General features: G+C 43.6%; 1 protein-coding gene across 7 annotated transcripts in view; it reads left to right on the top strand.

Annotated features, from left to right (window-relative positions):
• The window catches only part of FAM107B (family with sequence similarity 107 member B), a 254,614-nt gene that overhangs the window by 178,895 nt on the left and 59,044 nt on the right, over positions 1 to 16,675 (top strand). Inside the window, exon 1 of one of the 7 annotated variants that reach the window (XM_063709902.1) lies at positions 2,963 to 3,906. The exons of the other annotated variants lie outside the window; for them this stretch is intronic. The gene's annotated coding sequence lies outside the window, so the exon portion shown is untranslated. Of the gene's footprint in view, positions 1 to 2,962; positions 3,907 to 16,675 lie in introns of those variants that run through there. 7 annotated transcript variants of the gene reach the window in all.

The raw sequence follows: 16,675 nt of genomic DNA, 5'->3' as shown, positions 1-16,675 counted from the left end.
CCACTTGTATTATGTATAATACATTTTACTCTCGAACAGTTCTATATCTAAACGGTATTTTTTCCTGCCACATATAGTCTATATTGGAAGATTTCATAGTTTTGTATTGCAGAGGAGTTCTTTGTATATCCCAAGAATTCTGTAATTTTGGAAAAGATTTTAAACACCTTACACACTCAAGTAGCTTGGTAAGAGCTGGTTACATAATTTTAGCCATGATAAGCAATAAATTTTTTTTTTTTTTTTTTTTTGAGACAGATTCTCACTCTTGTCCCCTGTTTGGAGTACAGTGGTGTGATCTCAGCTCACTGCAACCCCCACTTCCCAGGTTCAGGCGATTCTCCTGCCTCAGCCTCCTGAGTAGCTGGGATTACAGGTGCCTGCCACCGTGCCTGGCTAATTTTTGTTTATTTGTTAATTTTTATTTTTATTAGACATGGGGTTTCACCATATTGGCCAGGCTGGTCTCGAATTCCTGGCCTCAAGTGATCCACCCACCTCGGCCTCCCAAAGTGCCACTGCGCCCGGCCAGCAGCAAACTTTCTGGAATAAGAATTAGTGTTACACTGGGTTCTACCCCTGGTTTCTGGTAGAACAGTTTTTACTGGTGTCACATCTTCCTAAACTTTCTCAAATGGAATTATGGTGTCGTTAAACTTATTTTTCACGTTTAGTATGTTTTTCTCTTTTAAGGATTTTTAATTATAATTTTAGTTTACTAGTTCAAAGTAGCAAACAAAAAAGCTTTTTATGTTAGAATAGCTAGTTTTAAGAATAAAAATTAAGAATTAATAATATTAAATTTTAGTTTAAAAAGACTTCTTTCAAATCTTTGTTGATCTCTTTATATGGTTAGGACCCCAGGGAAGTCTGCCATTTTTTAAAAGAAGATTAACCCGCAGAATGGTGGGCCTTTGAAATGAGTGAAAGAGGTCAACCATTGTTCCATATTTGTTGGGCAATTCCAGGCAGTGCAGTGGCCAGTTAGAAATCCTCACGACTTGAGCTGGAAGCCTGGGGGAAAGTAGGATTTGGGGGCAGAGGTAGGTACTGGAATGGTGCAGTGAAGAAGCTGTTATCTTCCATTGCCAAGGGACTCTGTTCAGCTTTAATCTGTGTCCTGGCTGGACGGTGCATGTCAGCTGCCCAGGCTACCAGTGTGCAGGGCACAGGAGTTAGAAGCAGGCCCCAACCTGTTTCTTTTTCCATTCCAGAATCGCTTCTGACTGGCACATGCCTTGAAGAGAGGAGATATTATCTTGCAAAACTGATCCAAGTAAAATTGAAATTGCAGGGAGTAAAAATTGGGCTGTACATGTAATGCATGCACTTTATGCAAGTTATGCCTCAATTATATATTTTTAAAAAGATACACAAAAAACAAAGCCAAACCACAAAACCCCTGGGTAGAAATGCAGGATTAGACACTGTTAAGGATGCAAAATCTAAGCCACGTCTTAGGTGTTGTCTCTTTTTCTCCCCTTTCACTTCAGAGGTGCCTTGTTTTGATTCACGTGATAAATTGACTCTGGACAGACCTGTGATTTTATGCTTTTTTATGTGAGTGGCTTTCCCATGAAGCCTCAGAGTTGCTACGAACCTGCTGGCAAAAATTTCCAGCAAAGGAACCTGTACATTTCCTCACTAATAGCCCCAGGAACTGCCTCTTCCTTTGCCAAAGCTGAATCATCTTACCTGAGGGTTTCTTGGTCCTGAGCTGGGTGTGGCCCAGCCATTCATAGCCTAGTTTCTGTGCTGGGCCCTGACCTTTCAACTCGGGGATGGCTGGGCATGCAGTTTGGGAAATCAGATGGCAAGGGATCAGGGAAGCCCAGGGATCTGCTGAACTTCCCACCTCCCCAGCATTGATTTCATCCCTTATTCACTTAGAAATGGCTTTTCTTAAGGACCAGGATTTGAACAAAGTCTGTCCAATGCATTTGATGGTTATGCCTTTTAAAGCTGTATACATATAGAACAGTTCTTTTACCCCCACCCCTTCCCCCCATGCTATTGACTTGTTGAAGGAATCAGGTCACTTGTTCGGTAGAATGTTCCACATTCTGGATTTGGGTGCTGGGTTTCTTTTAAACTCATCCCACTAGTCCCTGTATTTCTATAAACTGGAAGTTATCATGAAAGCTTGATCAGATTCATGTGCAGTGTTTTTGGCAGGATTAATTTGTTGGTATCATCTGGCTTAACGTTGCCTCAGCTTAGGAAAAGGTCTGACTGTCTCACGTGTAGTGATTCTAAAACTGAGCGTTGGGGTCCTGTGGTGGGTGGCAGCTTGACCCTTTCATTTCCTCATCGATCTTTCTCCCAATGCCGTTAGCATTCATCGATGACTGTTGTTTGAATTAATTATTTCATTAGAGATTGTTGATTCTTCTCTCTTAATGAGATGGCAGTGAGCATGAGATGAGATTTAAACTGACCAGGGTATCGGGGAAAACTGACAACGTTGATACAGCTTAGGGGCATCTACAGAATTAACAGAAAAAACCAAAGATTGGCTTGGCTCTTGCAGTTACTGTGAGCGCCTCCTGTTATTAAAGCTAATTGCCGTTTGCACGGTCTTCTGTGGATGTTACCCTGTCAGGTTAATTTTGTTATTTAAGTCTTGAGTGGCAGCAATATTAAATTCTGTGCATATGTGCTAACTCTCTTTTTTACGTAACTTGGGTGCCTGTTCACCTAAGTTAGGAGAGAATGACCTAGGTTTAGGAGGTAGAATTCCCCGTGATGGTGCAGACCATGATAGAGAGTATCTTTTTCAATTGTCATTTTAAATTTTCTGACTTGTAAGGAGACATTCATGCTCAGTCTTTTCTTATAAAAGATCAGTCATTGATGAGTTCAAGATAACTAGAGGAGAATGATACATCTGAAATAGTTTTGTGTTTTCTTCTGCAAACATACAGAAGAAATGGATCTTTTTTTTTTTTTTTTTTTTTGAGATGGAGTTTTGCTCTTGTTGTCCAGGCTGGAGTGCAATGGAACAATCTCGGCTCACGGCAACCTCCGCCTCCTGGGTTCACGTGATTCTCCTGCCTCAGCCTCTCAAGTAGCTGGGACTATAGGCGCGTGCTACCATACCCATCTAATTTTGTGGTTTTTTTTAGTAGAGACAGGGTTTCTCCATGTTGGTCAGGCTGGTCTCGAATTTCTGACCTTGGGTGATCCGCCCGCCTCACCCTCCCAAAGTGCTGGGATTACAGGCATGAGCCACTGCGCCCGGCTGAGAAATGGATCTCTTAATGGTACCTCTCAACTTCATTAAGAGTGTTTGGAGAGGGTAGATGCTTGCATTGTTTCTGTTAGGAAGAAATTGAGAGTTCCTTTGAAAGAAGCATGATCGTAGCAAATGAATTTAATTTATATATGCTCCATCAGCACCAGGCTGCACGGTGACATACTACATCTGCAGTTTGATTTTGGGACAACTTCCATACTTGAAGGCTACCAGAATGGAAATATATTGATTCTAACTATCATGGGCAAGCCTGTCTTTTGCCACAATGTGTTGTTTGAAACCCAATTGTTAAAAGGATCATTATAAAGTAGGTTCTAGGATTCCCATAGTCACAGTCTCATTCTGAGGAGTCGTGCTGTTGACCAAACACTTGATTTCATATAAATCATGGCTGTGACTAATAAGTCCTAAAAGAAAGATGTGAAAACTAGAAACGTGAAACAGTTTGAAATCATAAATGATGCTTCTGTTGTCAGAGAGGTCTTGAGCTTGGAGAAGCCATAGAAATGAAGAGGTCATCTAATCAAGATTCTTCATTTTTGGTGAATAAACCAACGCTTAGATGTGTTAAATCGCTTGCCCAAGACCACACAGCTAATGATTTGTAGAGTTGGAACCAAAACTCATCCTGGAATAAGGACCATTAGTACGTAAGTGTTTCTTTTGAACATGTTAAATGCTTTTTACATGCATCATTTTTGGATCCTCATGACAACCCTGTGATTTAGGACTGTAATTGGTTTTATTTTCTGAGGAGGATGTTGAGGCATAGAGACATTGAATATCTTGCCCAGGATCACCCAAGACTGAGATATATTCACTGCAAAGAATGCGCTCTTCTTTTTTTTAATTTTTAAAAATTTTAAATTTTGCTTTATGTTCTGGGCTACATGTGCAGGATTGTTACATAGGTATACATGTGCCACGGCGGTTTGGCGCACCCATCAATCTGTCATCTAGGTTTTAAGCCCCGCATACATTTGGTGTTTGTCCTAATGCTTTCCCTCCCCTTGCCCCTCATCCCCCAAGAATGTACTCTTATTCACCCTATGGTGTACTGCCTTCTGATTCATTCAGTCATTCATTTCTTCCTTGTTATTATTATTACTGTTTAAAATTCATTATTTCGTGTTTAAGGAATGCCTTATTCCTAACAGCCCGGGAACATTGCCTTTCAAGGACTTTCCATATACTCTTAAAATCTATATTTTTAAAAACCTACCAGCTCTAATTATTGCAGATATAGTCAGTGGAAATCACTAGCTATAATAAATGTTATTTGAATAATTGTTAATTGTGCCTGGCTTACTAGTATTTGAAAAAGCTTTCAGATTATAGATGGTTCAGGACTCTTACAAGATGTCTAGGTAAGTTTGAACTGATAGTTTCTTTCTTTTGACAAATGTCCTGTGCCAACCCACAGCTTTAAAAATAATTCCTTTGACCATTCTTTTAAAAAGTCACCACTTACTCTTTTTTTTCTTTTCTTTTTTTTTTTTTTTTTTTTTTTTGAGACAGTCTCGGTGTGTCACCTAGGCTGTAGTGCAGTGATGTTATCTCGGCTCACTGCAACCTCCTGGGCTCAAGTGATTCTCCTGCCTCAGCCTCCCAAGTAGCTGAGACCACCGGCATGCACCACCACACCCGGCTAATTTTTGTATTTTTAGTAAGGACGAGGTTTCACCATGTTGACCAGGCTGGTCTCGAACTCCTGACCTCAAGTGATCTGCCTGCTTTGGCCTCCCAAAGTGCTGGGATTACAGGCGTGAGTCACTGCGCCCAGCCTCACCACTTATTCTTTAAATTCTTGGAAACATGGAGGAATCGACTTGGGATGGGTTTGGAGCCCTCATTCTCTCTCTTCTTCCTCCTTTTCACTCCCCTTCAGTAACATCCTGGGCAGCCCTGAAGCTGAGATTTCATAAAGATCAGATGTGTTTTTGGGAGACAGCGTGTGTGGGGTGATGGGTGGGGAGGAGTGGAGGTGAGAAGTCACCCTGTGGCATGGGAGAGGATGTTTGGTGTTGATTTTCTGAGTGTCAGCCTCCTGTTTCTCAGGACGGTTGGTCGACTGTCTTTTTCTCTATTTGCGCTGCCCACAAAGAGCCAGATGTGGGTGCCTCCGGGGGTTTATGGGACCCACTTACCTGTGTGAAGCTGGCTTACAGAGAGGGGAGAATGGGTAGACCCTGGTAGCGTCCAGGGAGACTTTCACGTGGGCGTGGTTTGTACTCTGACCCACTGGTGACTTTAAACAATTTGTCATCAAATACCACAGTTGGCTTTGCAGCTATCTGGTATTTGTGCCTGGAGTAGGTTTGTTTGTTTTGTTTTAAATGCTTCTAAATTAGAATTCTTTGTGAGCTTCCTGTTTCATACTTAGAGCTGAAATATGTGATGACTGACTCTACCAGGACTGCTTTTTTCCCCTTTTCTGCATTTGTGCTGGAAACAGAACAGCTTGCACGCACAGCCTGGAGCATGTTGCCTGCATGTGCTTCTTGGTGGACATGAGCACATGGCTAATTTCAAAAACCGCCTATTTATATCCTCTTCAGAATAGCTGTCAGACATTAGGCACTCTCTCTACTAACGTCACGTTGATTAATATGGGTTTTAAAATGGAAGTAAGTTACTTTTTACTCATGGGTGAGTCATTAGATAGTCTTTTTTAAATATACATCCCGCCATTTCTCTCAAATGTGTCACACTGGTAATTGTCCCATGCTGGAGTTTTCAGCAATTATCATAGGAATGAATGCAGGAGGAGGCCGTGGAGAACACCTAACCCTCTGATTTTATAGATGAAATGACAGCCCAGGGTTGCTGAATTACTGAGAGCTCAAAGCTCCTTGGTGCAAATCTAGGACTAGAGCTCTCTCCTCCCGTAGCTTCGAATTGAGCACAGTGTCCTTTACTGTCACCCACCTTGCCTCACCCTACCTACCCCACATGCTGGCACTTGCCACCACAAAAGAATAAAAACAAGGACAGGAAACAAAACTTCCTAGTTGCCAGGGTTATGGTGACGATTTTATAGCAGAAAAGAAAATAATGTTTAAGATATGTAATCCTAAAGAAACTGTCTTTTTTTGGATGTTTGTGTAAGACAAATTCTTATTCATACTAATGGAAAGTCTTAAAAACATTAAACATGAAAAATAGTTGTTCATACCATGAACATAAGCCTAGGCATTTATTTAAATGTATGAGAACTATCTTTGCTGACTGTGTCTGTTGTCCACATTTTGACTTCTAGGGCTAAGCAACTTCCTGTGATTGGATAAATATGGGAGTTCTTTCTAAATAAATATATGAGAATATATTTCTGTGCATAAATACATGAGAAAAAATACATGAGTACCTGCATTGTGTCTTACACTGCCATTATCCTCAGGCTTTTTTCAGATGTATGTTATCATTTATTAGTTCCGACACTGGCGCATTAGAAGGACAATGAACTTTTTGCTAGATAGACCTAGGCGGCATGTCGTAAGTGCTTTTATCTTGGTGAGTTCAAGTTTTCTCATCTCTGCAGTGTGACTATTATCAGGCAGGAAAAGCACCTGGCACAGTGCCTGTACACAGGTGTGAACAGAGGTTAGTGTCTGCTCCCCCAAGTAGGTGTTGTGATGTGATGTCATACGTGATTGTTTACACTCTCTCCTGATGGGCGAGACTATTCCATTCTCATAGGACTCAATGAGAAAGAGTTTGTCCCAGGATTGGGGTGAATGTTTCACCTATATCATCCTCTTGGGCCTTCTCCACCTGAAATGTAGCCTAGTTTGATAAGCAGTGGTAGAATACAGAGACAGGTTAGGAACCTGGTGGGGGTAGAGGGTCCATACTGGAGCTCTGGGATCTAATTGGAGAGTGGAGGAGCGACTCTGGGCTCAAAGGTATGGCTGTCTTCATCCATTTGGGCTGCTGTAACAAATACCACAGACGGGGTGGCTTAAACAGCATTTATTTCTCACAGTTCTGGAGGTTGGGAACTCCAAGATCAAAGATGCTGGCAGATTTGGTGTCTGGTGAGGGCTCCCTTCGTGTTTTGCAGAAGGCCACCTTTTTGCTGTATCCCCACATGGTGGACAGGGAGATCATCTGCCTGGTGTCTCTTTTTCTAAGGGCACTAATCCCATTCATGAGGGCTCCACTTCTATGACTTAATTACTTCCCCTAAGCCCCACTTCCAAATATCATCACATTGGGATTAGGGCTTAAATAATATGAATTTATGGTGGAGGAGGAAAAAATATTCAGTCCATAGCCATGGCCAAGGTGAGCAGAGGCTTCAAGTCTATGGGCAGGCAGGATTCTCATCTCATATTTTTTTTTCTTTTATTTTTAAATCTACCACAGAGACGTTCTTTGCTACAGGTAGTATTCTTAAAAGCAAAGCAGTGTTCTGAAGAGAAGGTGGGTTTTCAGTGGCCTGGGATGGAGGAGGATAAGGAGGATGTGAGTTGTAGAAGTGAGAGTGAGGCTGAAGGTCAGGAATTGAACTAGCACATGAGGAATTCAGGTCAGGAGGTCACCAGTAACCAGGAGTTGACAGTGATGCGGACTCAGTGCCCTTGCCCAGGTATTTTGTTGCTTGCTGGGTTCCTGTTTATGCAGGAGCTGATTGCTGGCTGGGGGCACCCCTGCACGCCCAAGCAAGAGGGATCCAGGGTCAGCAGTTAGGCAGGAGAACCCCCTGAGGGTGCCTTGTATGCAGGGAGAGTGCATTTCCTGTTTGGTTTGGGACGAGCCTGGTCCAGGTGTAATTAGTAACAGAGGCTTCCTCCACACTCAGCAATGACTGCTGTGGTCGACAATTAATATGGTCACCCTACTCACGAGTACTTGGTTGCAGAGAAGTATTTGTTATGTGTATGAGTGAAGATCCTGACCAAAGATTTGACCACACAAGGTTCTGTGGTGAGTCCATGGTTTACCTGTCTCATGGTTGGAGCTTGGCTGCCTCTCTTTGTGTACTTGTTATTTGAATTCCAAAGAACGTTCTGCGCCACACTTTTCAGAGCTCTTTTCTCCCAGTGTGTGTTTTAGATGGCCGTCTGTTTTGTCATTGGTAAGCTAATTCTGTAAGCCTCAGGGCAGCTGCACACGCAGCATCTGTAATTGCACCTCTGTAATTGGCTGGAGTGCTCGAGAGACTGTACTTGCTTTTCCTGGCGCCCCCCAGGGTCCGTGGCTTCACCTAAAGGCTTGGTGGCAGGGACTGATGAGAGAGGGAAGAGGAAGAGAGGAGGGAGAGGATGCTTGGTCTTCTGCTCATCGGCCTGATTGACAGGGGCTGGGAAAGTCTGATTCTTAGGTGACTGCCGGGAAGATGGGGCTTGCGAGAGTGGAGGGGGCTGAGGTGGGGTCCAGGTGTTACTAGTGGAGGGTGTCCAGGTTCTTGGCATTTTGAACAAAGAATTGGACAAAACGCACAAACAAAGCACAAACAAACAAATGAAGCAACAAAAGCAGAAATTTATTGAAAACAAAAGTACACTCTACAGGGTGGGAGCGGGCTGGGCATAGGGGCTCAAGAGCCCGGTTACAGAATTTTCTGGGGTTTAAATACCCTGTAGAGGTGTCCCTTTGGTTACTTGGTGTACACCTTGTGTAAATGAACTAATGGCTCACTATTGGTCTGATTGGTTATTTGAATCAGCAAGAGGGGAGCAATCAGGCTGAAGTGAAGTTACAAAGTTACACCCTGTGCCAACATCTGATTGGTTGCGGGAAGCAACCAATTACAGGCTGAAGTGAAGTTACAAAGTTATACTCCTATGCAAATGAAGACTTGGCCTGTGACCAGCTTGATTGGCTGGGAGAGGGGACCAAGCAGAGGTCCTTTCAGTTTCACCTGCCATGCAGAAAAGGTGGGGGTTGCAAGGGGAGTGGCCTCCGGTCCTTTTGTTACGTAGGTGTGGAAAGTTGGGGTTATCCTTTTGATTTAGTTCTAGGAAGTCAGTGTGAATCGGCCTTAGGTTCCCTGCCTCCAGCCCCTATTCTCCTGCCTCACAGGGTCCGTATCATGGAGCTGTTTATAATTGTAGGGAGAGCACTGCACGTGTGTTCCTGGTTTTCTTTTGGTGTGGTTTCTCCATCCCTTTTGGGAGGAGTTGATGCACTTCCTCGAATTTCTGCACCAACTATTTTATTTGGATCACAGCATCTTACAGGCTGTTGTCATGTTTTGAGACTTTTTTGTTTATGGTGAAATGGAGCGAAAGACTGAGTGCCGAGGGCCATGGCGTGCGAAAGCATAATTCTCATCGGCAGTTGGACCTGGGAGGTCCTTTTCCACCTTTGGGTTTTCCCCTAGTCACTTGGTTATACACTGCGTTTTTCCCTATCTGGTTGGCAACTCTGAGGACAGGGACCCTTGGCATCCTCATCTTTGTGTCTCTTTAGGGTCCTGTAGGGCTTAAGTGCTTCTTCCTGAGTCATTGCTGCTGCTCAGCTGAGACACCAACGAGCTACCCAGATCAGACCCAGAGTGTTGCTGCTTATTTAGGTGGCAGCCTCAGGGCTGGGCATCAGGAGGGCCTGTCTTGCTTGGTCCCTCCGTCAGTCTTTCTTTTGGACCCAGTATGTCTCAGCATCTGGATCTGCTGGAGTAGCTAGGAACTCCTACTGAAAGGCAGCGTTTATTTCTGTGTTGGTGTCATTTTAGTCCTACACTTCCTGAACTCAAAACCCTCTTTCCTAAGACTTGCCATGAAACACTCCTATGAACAACGGTGACCACGAGTCCCTTTCGGGGAGAGTGTCGTTTTGTACTTTGTATTGTGTCCCAGGCCCTGGATCCTGAGGGGTGGCCTTGGGTCTAGGAGAGCACTCAACAGTGTTCGCCTATAGAAGATTCTTCCGGTGAATGGACGAACTTGTGGCCTTGTGCGGTGGTTTCTTTTCCTTTTTCCCTGTAGTTTCCTTCCACTGTCAACTTTTCCCCCTCCTTCGTGGCAGCAGATGTTGGCAAGGACGTGCCCAGATTAGTTAGGCCCAGCCTCTTCTTCTTCCTCCGTCCCCACCCACCTTACCTTTAGGACTGGGGTGGGGTGATGTGTCTGGCCACAACTTCCACGACCACTTTTTAAAAAAATTAAAAATGGAGAGCCACACCACATGCTTGTGACTTCCACAGGTGAAAGAATACTCAGCTCTAGAAGGGCGGAGGTGAGTGGGTGGTGACTTCCCGCTAAGGTGAGCTTGGGTCCTGTTTTCAGAGTTCTGTGGTCTGTGCTGCGGTCCTGCGCTTCATGTCATCTGTCACTAAGGTGCAGCAGCAGCTACTTTCCCTGCAGTATCTTCATCTCCGACTCTGCCCTGCGAGGGCCCTGACTCAAATGAGACACAGGCTGTCCTATTAGCCAAGCAGAAGGGATATGTCCTCTTCTCTCTCCCTGGGTAACTTCTGCCAGATGAAGAATTTTTCTCCTTCTGATTTCTTTAGATGGAGAAATAGTAATAGTATGATTTATCAGGCTCTGGAATGAGACTGCCGGGCCCACCTTCCAGGTCTGCCGTTTACCAGCTTTGGCTTTCTTTCTTTTTTTCTGAGACACAGTCTCACTGTTTTGCCCAGGCTGGAGTGCAGTGGCGCGATCTCCGCTTACTGCAGCCTCCACCCCGCTGGGTTCAAGCAATTCTCCTGCCTTAGCCTCCCAAGTAGCTGGGATTATAGGGGCACGCCACTATGCCCGGCTAATTTTTGTATTTTTAGTAGAGATGGGGTTTTACCGCGTTGGCCAGGCCGATCTCGAACTCCTGACCTCAGGTGGTTCATGTGCCTTGGCCTCCCAAAGTGCTGGGATTATAGGCGTAAGCCACCATGCCCGGCGAGTTTTGTCTTTCTTATCAATAAAATTATAGTGCCTCCTTCATAGAGTTATACAGTAATAAAGTTGGTGTAAGAGTAGTGTGCCTCCATGGAATAAGTACTCAGTACAACGTTAAAACATGTGGGTATACGGGTGTGGTGGCTCACGCCTGTAATCCCAGCTCTTTGGGAGGCCGAGGGGGGCAGATCACAAGATCAGGAGATCGAGACCATCCTGGTTAACATGGTGAAACCCTGTCTCTACTAAAAATACAAAAAATTAGCCGGGTGTGGTGGCAGGTGCCTGTTAGTCCCAGCTACTTGGGAGGCTGAGTTAGGAGAATTGCTTGAACCCAGGAGGCGGAGGTTGCAGTGAGCCAAGATTGTGCCACTGCACTCCAGCCTGGGCAACAGAGTGAGACTCTGTCTCAAAAAAAAAAAAAAAAAAGAAGAAGAAACAAAAACAAACATGGGGATGTGGTTGCAATAACTTACACTTCGATGCTCTGGTACTGTTTTTAGAAAGACCATTATTTATCTCCTAGAGGTGTGGTCACAGTTTATTATCTAATCAGGATTACAGTGAATTGTTTGAAAACTAAGTGTATATTTACGGGGATAGCAAAGAAGGATATTTGAAACTGAAGTATCCTAGCAACCTTGGATCCCTTTGGTAACCCATGGCAAACAGGCTGCTGCTGCTATTCTCTATGGTTGAAGACAGGGTTTTATTCTTATGTGCCATAACTGGGAGTGTTAACTTGTCACAAAGAATGTGTCAACAATATGCCAAAGTTGGAACTGTCAACTTGGGCAAGCATCCTATACAATTTTAAACAATACCAAATTCTGTACAGCTGTCTCCTTATGATAAATGGGCATTGATTTTATTTATATTTATTTTATTTTTTTGAGACATGGTCTTGCTCTGTTGCCCAGGCTGGAGTACAGTGATGTGATGTGGCCACAGCTCACTGCAGCCCTGGACTCCTGGACTCAAGTGATCCTCCCACCCCAGCCTCCCAAGTAGCTGGGACCGTGGGTGTGCACCACCACGCTCACTTGAGTTTTACTATGTTTTTGTAGAAACGGGGTCTTGCTATGGTGCCCAGGCTGTTCTCCAACTCTTGACCTCAAACAGTCATCCTGCCTTGACCTTCCAAAGAGCTGGGAGTACAAGTATGAGCCACCGCACCTGGCTGGGCATTGATTTTAAAACTGCTCCTGGTGTGGACACCTGCTGGTGATGGCAGCCAGAATTAGATGTCTGCTGGGAACATCCTGATGGCTGGATGAGGCTGTGGCAGGGATGGCTCTGAATGAACGTCTTTCAGGCCAGTTAATTTTTCCACTGCATTTGGTGGCCTGGAACTCTGACACTTGAATCAACTGCTTCTTGAGTTGTGGAATGCATCTGAGGCTGAGCCTGACCCGGGTTCCAGCCGCTTCCCTCGTGGCACCCTGCCGCAGCCACATTGGCCTCTTTGCTGTTTTCCCTAAGCAGCGATTCACGTGCTTGCCCAGGGCCTCTGTGTTTTTCCAGATCCCTGTCAGGAAAACTTGCGCCAAATGTGCTGCAGAGGCCTCCGGGCCACCCTTTATAAATGCGACATCTGACGCGCAACGCTGTCTTACTCAGCTCTTGTTATTTTTCTTCCGAGCACTGCACCAGACCGATTGCAGATATGTGCGTGCTCATTTGCAAATTGCCTGTCCTCCTCCTCCCCTGGCCCGGCCGCTAGAACCTACATTTCATAGACTTTGGGTTTTGTATCTGCTGTTTCCAGCGGCAGAGACTTGCTTTAGTTCTTGCTCTGATTTGCTGTAACTTCAGGTGCATTCAGCCAGGTGAGATTGCTTATTGAACTTACCAAAGCAACAGAGTAAGAGTTCTGGAGGTTTTAATCACTGTGCTCTCAATAAGCCAACAGAAGGAAATGATCTCTGGGAAGAACGTTCTGCAGAATACATTACGTTCCATCTTGGTATGAAGTTAGGATCCTGGGAGGCCAAGTGTGAGGATCCTGCTAGCATTTTCTTTCAGTGAATTAAAATGATTTAAAGAGCAGTGAATTAAAGGCTAGGCATAATCCTATGTCTTTGGCCTTTAACAGTTTTTTTTTTTAATAAAACACAGATGTGTGTTCAGTATGCTTTTATTTGGCGTGAATGAATAAAGGCTTTTGTCCATGCTGTAGTGCGTTGTTCCTTGTGTAACATTCCATGTGGAAAACTTCTTTTAGACAATCATGCCATGATATTTTTTCTTTTCCTTGAGAAGATGGAAGCTTATTTTTTTTTCTAAGAATGTATAGTATGTACCTTTTTATTTTTGGTCCTGGCCCCCAGGAAACTCAAAACCACACTTAATACAGAGATCTGGAAATTATATTAGCCCTTGTGTGTAACACTTGCTGTTTCTTTTGTAGGGTGGCCTTGACTTACTTTTTTTTTTTTTTGGCACGGAGTCTTGCTCTGTCGCCCAGGCTGGAGTGCAGTGGTGTGATCTCGGCTCACTGCAAGCTCCGCCTCCTGGGTTCACGCCATTCTTCTGTCTCAGCCTCCCAAGTAGCTGGGGCTACAGGCACCCACCACCATGCCCAGCTAATTTTTTTGGATTTTTAGTAGAGACAGGGTTTCACCGTATTAGCCAGGATGGTCTTGATCTCCTGACCTCATGATCCACCCACCTGGGCCTCCCAAAGTGCTGGGATTACAGGCTTGAGCCACCGCACCCGGCCTGGCTTTCTAATGTTATTTTATTTACCTAGTTGAATGTATGACTTTTTTTTTTTTTTTTGGAATGAAGTCTTGCTGTAACGCTCATGCTGGCGTGTAATGGCATGATCTCAGCTCACTGCAACTTCTGCTTCCTGGGTTCAGGCAATTCTTCTGCCTCAGCCTCCCAAGTAGCTGGGACTGCAGGTGCCTGCCATCATGCTTGGCTAATTTTTGTATTTTTAGTAGAGATGGGGTTTCATCGTATTGGCCAGGCTGGTCTCGAACTCGTGACCTCAAGTGATCTGTCCTCAGCCTCCCAAATGCTGGGATTACAGGCATGAGACATGTATGACTTTTAACACACTCCAAATCTTTTTTGGAAGGAACTAGTGAATGACAGAACAGTTTTATCCTCCTCTTATCTCCTAATATGGGGTATTGAGTAACAAACTTGGTTTTGAAATTCTGTTGCCCTTGTGTGCTTTTACTTGGGTAATGCAACTAACAGAAATTTCTGGATTTGCTTAAGTAGAATTTCCATTTCTTTGCTTGATAAAGCCCAGGGTTGCAACTTTAGGGCAGTTGCCAGCCGGGTAGAGAGGTAGGAACGGTTTTGAGATGACCCTCTCACTGGTTTCCTCTGTTTATTCTAATTGTGAGATTTTGGTTACTTTGCAATAGAGGCTTTAGATATGCACTGCTTTACAGCAACCAGGTAACTGGCTTCTGAAGATTGAAATACGGTTTCTTCAGCATTGCTGTTTCCAAAAGAGTTTAGTTTGTTTTCATTCATCGACTTAGTGCCTTCCTCTGTTCAAGGAATTCTACTCATTGGTATGGGTGTTTCCAAATGATGCTTAGCTGGCCGACCCTTCTTTGGAGAAGCTTACATTTAAAAAAATTAATTTTCACAATTGGTATGTCAAATTGGTAATTATTTCAGAAGCAAATTAAGATAACATCTTAGAAAATCAATTTATGGACTTGAGCCGAGTGCTTCATACAACGAATGGGTTTTTTCTAGGTGTTTGTCACTGGGGATTTTCCTGAGAGGCTTGTATATATTAATAGAAAAGGAGTGTAGCTTTTTTTTCTCTTCGTTATAATTTAGGTAAAGTCTTACGATGTGTGAACAAGGCTGTCATTTTTAGCTTGCGTTTGAACGAAAACATGCTATACTTTTTGGAGACCCTGATTGAGTAATCAGTACTTGGGGTAGTGATAAACCACAGGTGAGCTAACTTGCGGCATTCTTTAGATTAAAATTTGATTGTCATTGTTTGTTCCCAACAATGATTTGCCAGGAATGATATGCATACTTCTCTTCTGCCCCATTCTTCCTTGTTCTAATCTCTTCTTAAATAGTTCTGTTTTTCTTTTGCTGAACAGGAATTCCCAAGTAAATAATTCTTTCTTGTGACCGAGGGTGCAGTTGGTGAGGTCTTCTTGCCTTCTGAATGGCCAGTAGCTGCTTCCGGACTCCGGAAAATATGTCACAAATGAAGACTGCTATCACTCACTCTATAAACAGGACCAGAAAGTGAGCAATTTGGCAAGGTCCCCTCTCTCGGCAAGTCTGATGGATTTCTTTTTTTTCCCCAGTGAAGGCTTGTCATATTTATAAGCCAGTAGTGTTATTTCAGAATCTCCGAAGGAAATGTGCCTCCGTGATAGGGAAGCAACTTGTTTATTCTAGACTTTTCTTCACTATATTTCTATCGTTGAGGAAATTACTCAAAGAGGTTTGGCAGAGTGAAGACAGTTGAGTGAGACTGGATTGAGTTTATGGAATGTATTAATTCAACTGATGTTTGTTCAACTCCAAATGAAGGATCCAGCATCCAGGGCACAGATAAGTGCAGGATATTCGCCCTCAGGGAACTTCCTGTCATTAGGGAGGCTGGCACCTGCTTGCAGTTAACAGAAATGTTAGCGTAGTTGCTCATTCTGCTTGGAAGCGGAGTTCATTACCATTTCATTTAATGAACTTTTCCAAATGGAAAGAAAGCTTTGTACCCACACGCCCTGGCTCTGGATGTAGAGGTTGAGAGCCCTGTGAAGCTCTTATTTAAACATGAAAATGGGTGTCAGCTTTAGGACTAAGTTCCATTGGGAAGAACTGGGGGAAGGGAGCCATTTTTAGGTGGCATTAGCCATACCACGTTTAATAAAAAACTTCGTGTAACTCAATGTATTTCCTGGCTGGCTGCAGTTACAGAAATATTAACTGTCCAAAAATGTTTATTTTAAAGAGAAACGACTTCAATATTGGAGAATGCACAGAAAACTAGATTTTAAGTAAATATTTTTGTTCACATTGGGGGTTAAAAACATTGGGCCTGCTTCATCATGGTTATTAATGTGGACCTGTGTTGTTACGTTATAAGCAGAGGTTTACAGATCTGAGTTTCAAGGCTTGGCACTTGGAAATGAGCTGAGATTAGCATTAGAGAACAAGGCCTCTCCTGCCATCTTGGGAGCTGAAATCCCAGGATCTCAACCTGAAAATCAGGGGCTAACACTCTGATATTGATCTGTGTACCTTCGGAAATACAGTTTTTAAAAAGAAACAATTTTTAAAACTAGAACTTTTTTTTATTTCTTCGTACTATGCAAGTTTATATACGTAGCTGTAAAAGGCAAACGTAAGCTCTCTTTTTTAAAGATTCACGTGAAGCTGTTTTCTTTCCGTGAACGGAAGAGTTTGACAGAGAAACACCTTGGTAAGCACACATCGAGAATATGTTATTAGAACATGATTCTTTCTCCATTGGGCACCATGAGGCCAAGCAGATAAATCCAGCAATAGAATGCAAATATGAGCATGGCTTTCTTTAAGATGTATCATAAACTGTTTTCTATCAGGGAATGGAAGG

This window comes from Gorilla gorilla, chromosome 8 (genome assembly GCF_029281585.2).
Source record: "Gorilla gorilla gorilla isolate KB3781 chromosome 8, NHGRI_mGorGor1-v2.1_pri, whole genome shotgun sequence".
Lineage (NCBI taxonomy): Eukaryota > Metazoa > Chordata > Mammalia > Primates > Hominidae > Gorilla > Gorilla gorilla.
The sequence above is the reverse complement of the archived record's forward strand: the minus strand, read 5'-3'. Positions and strand labels throughout refer to the sequence as shown.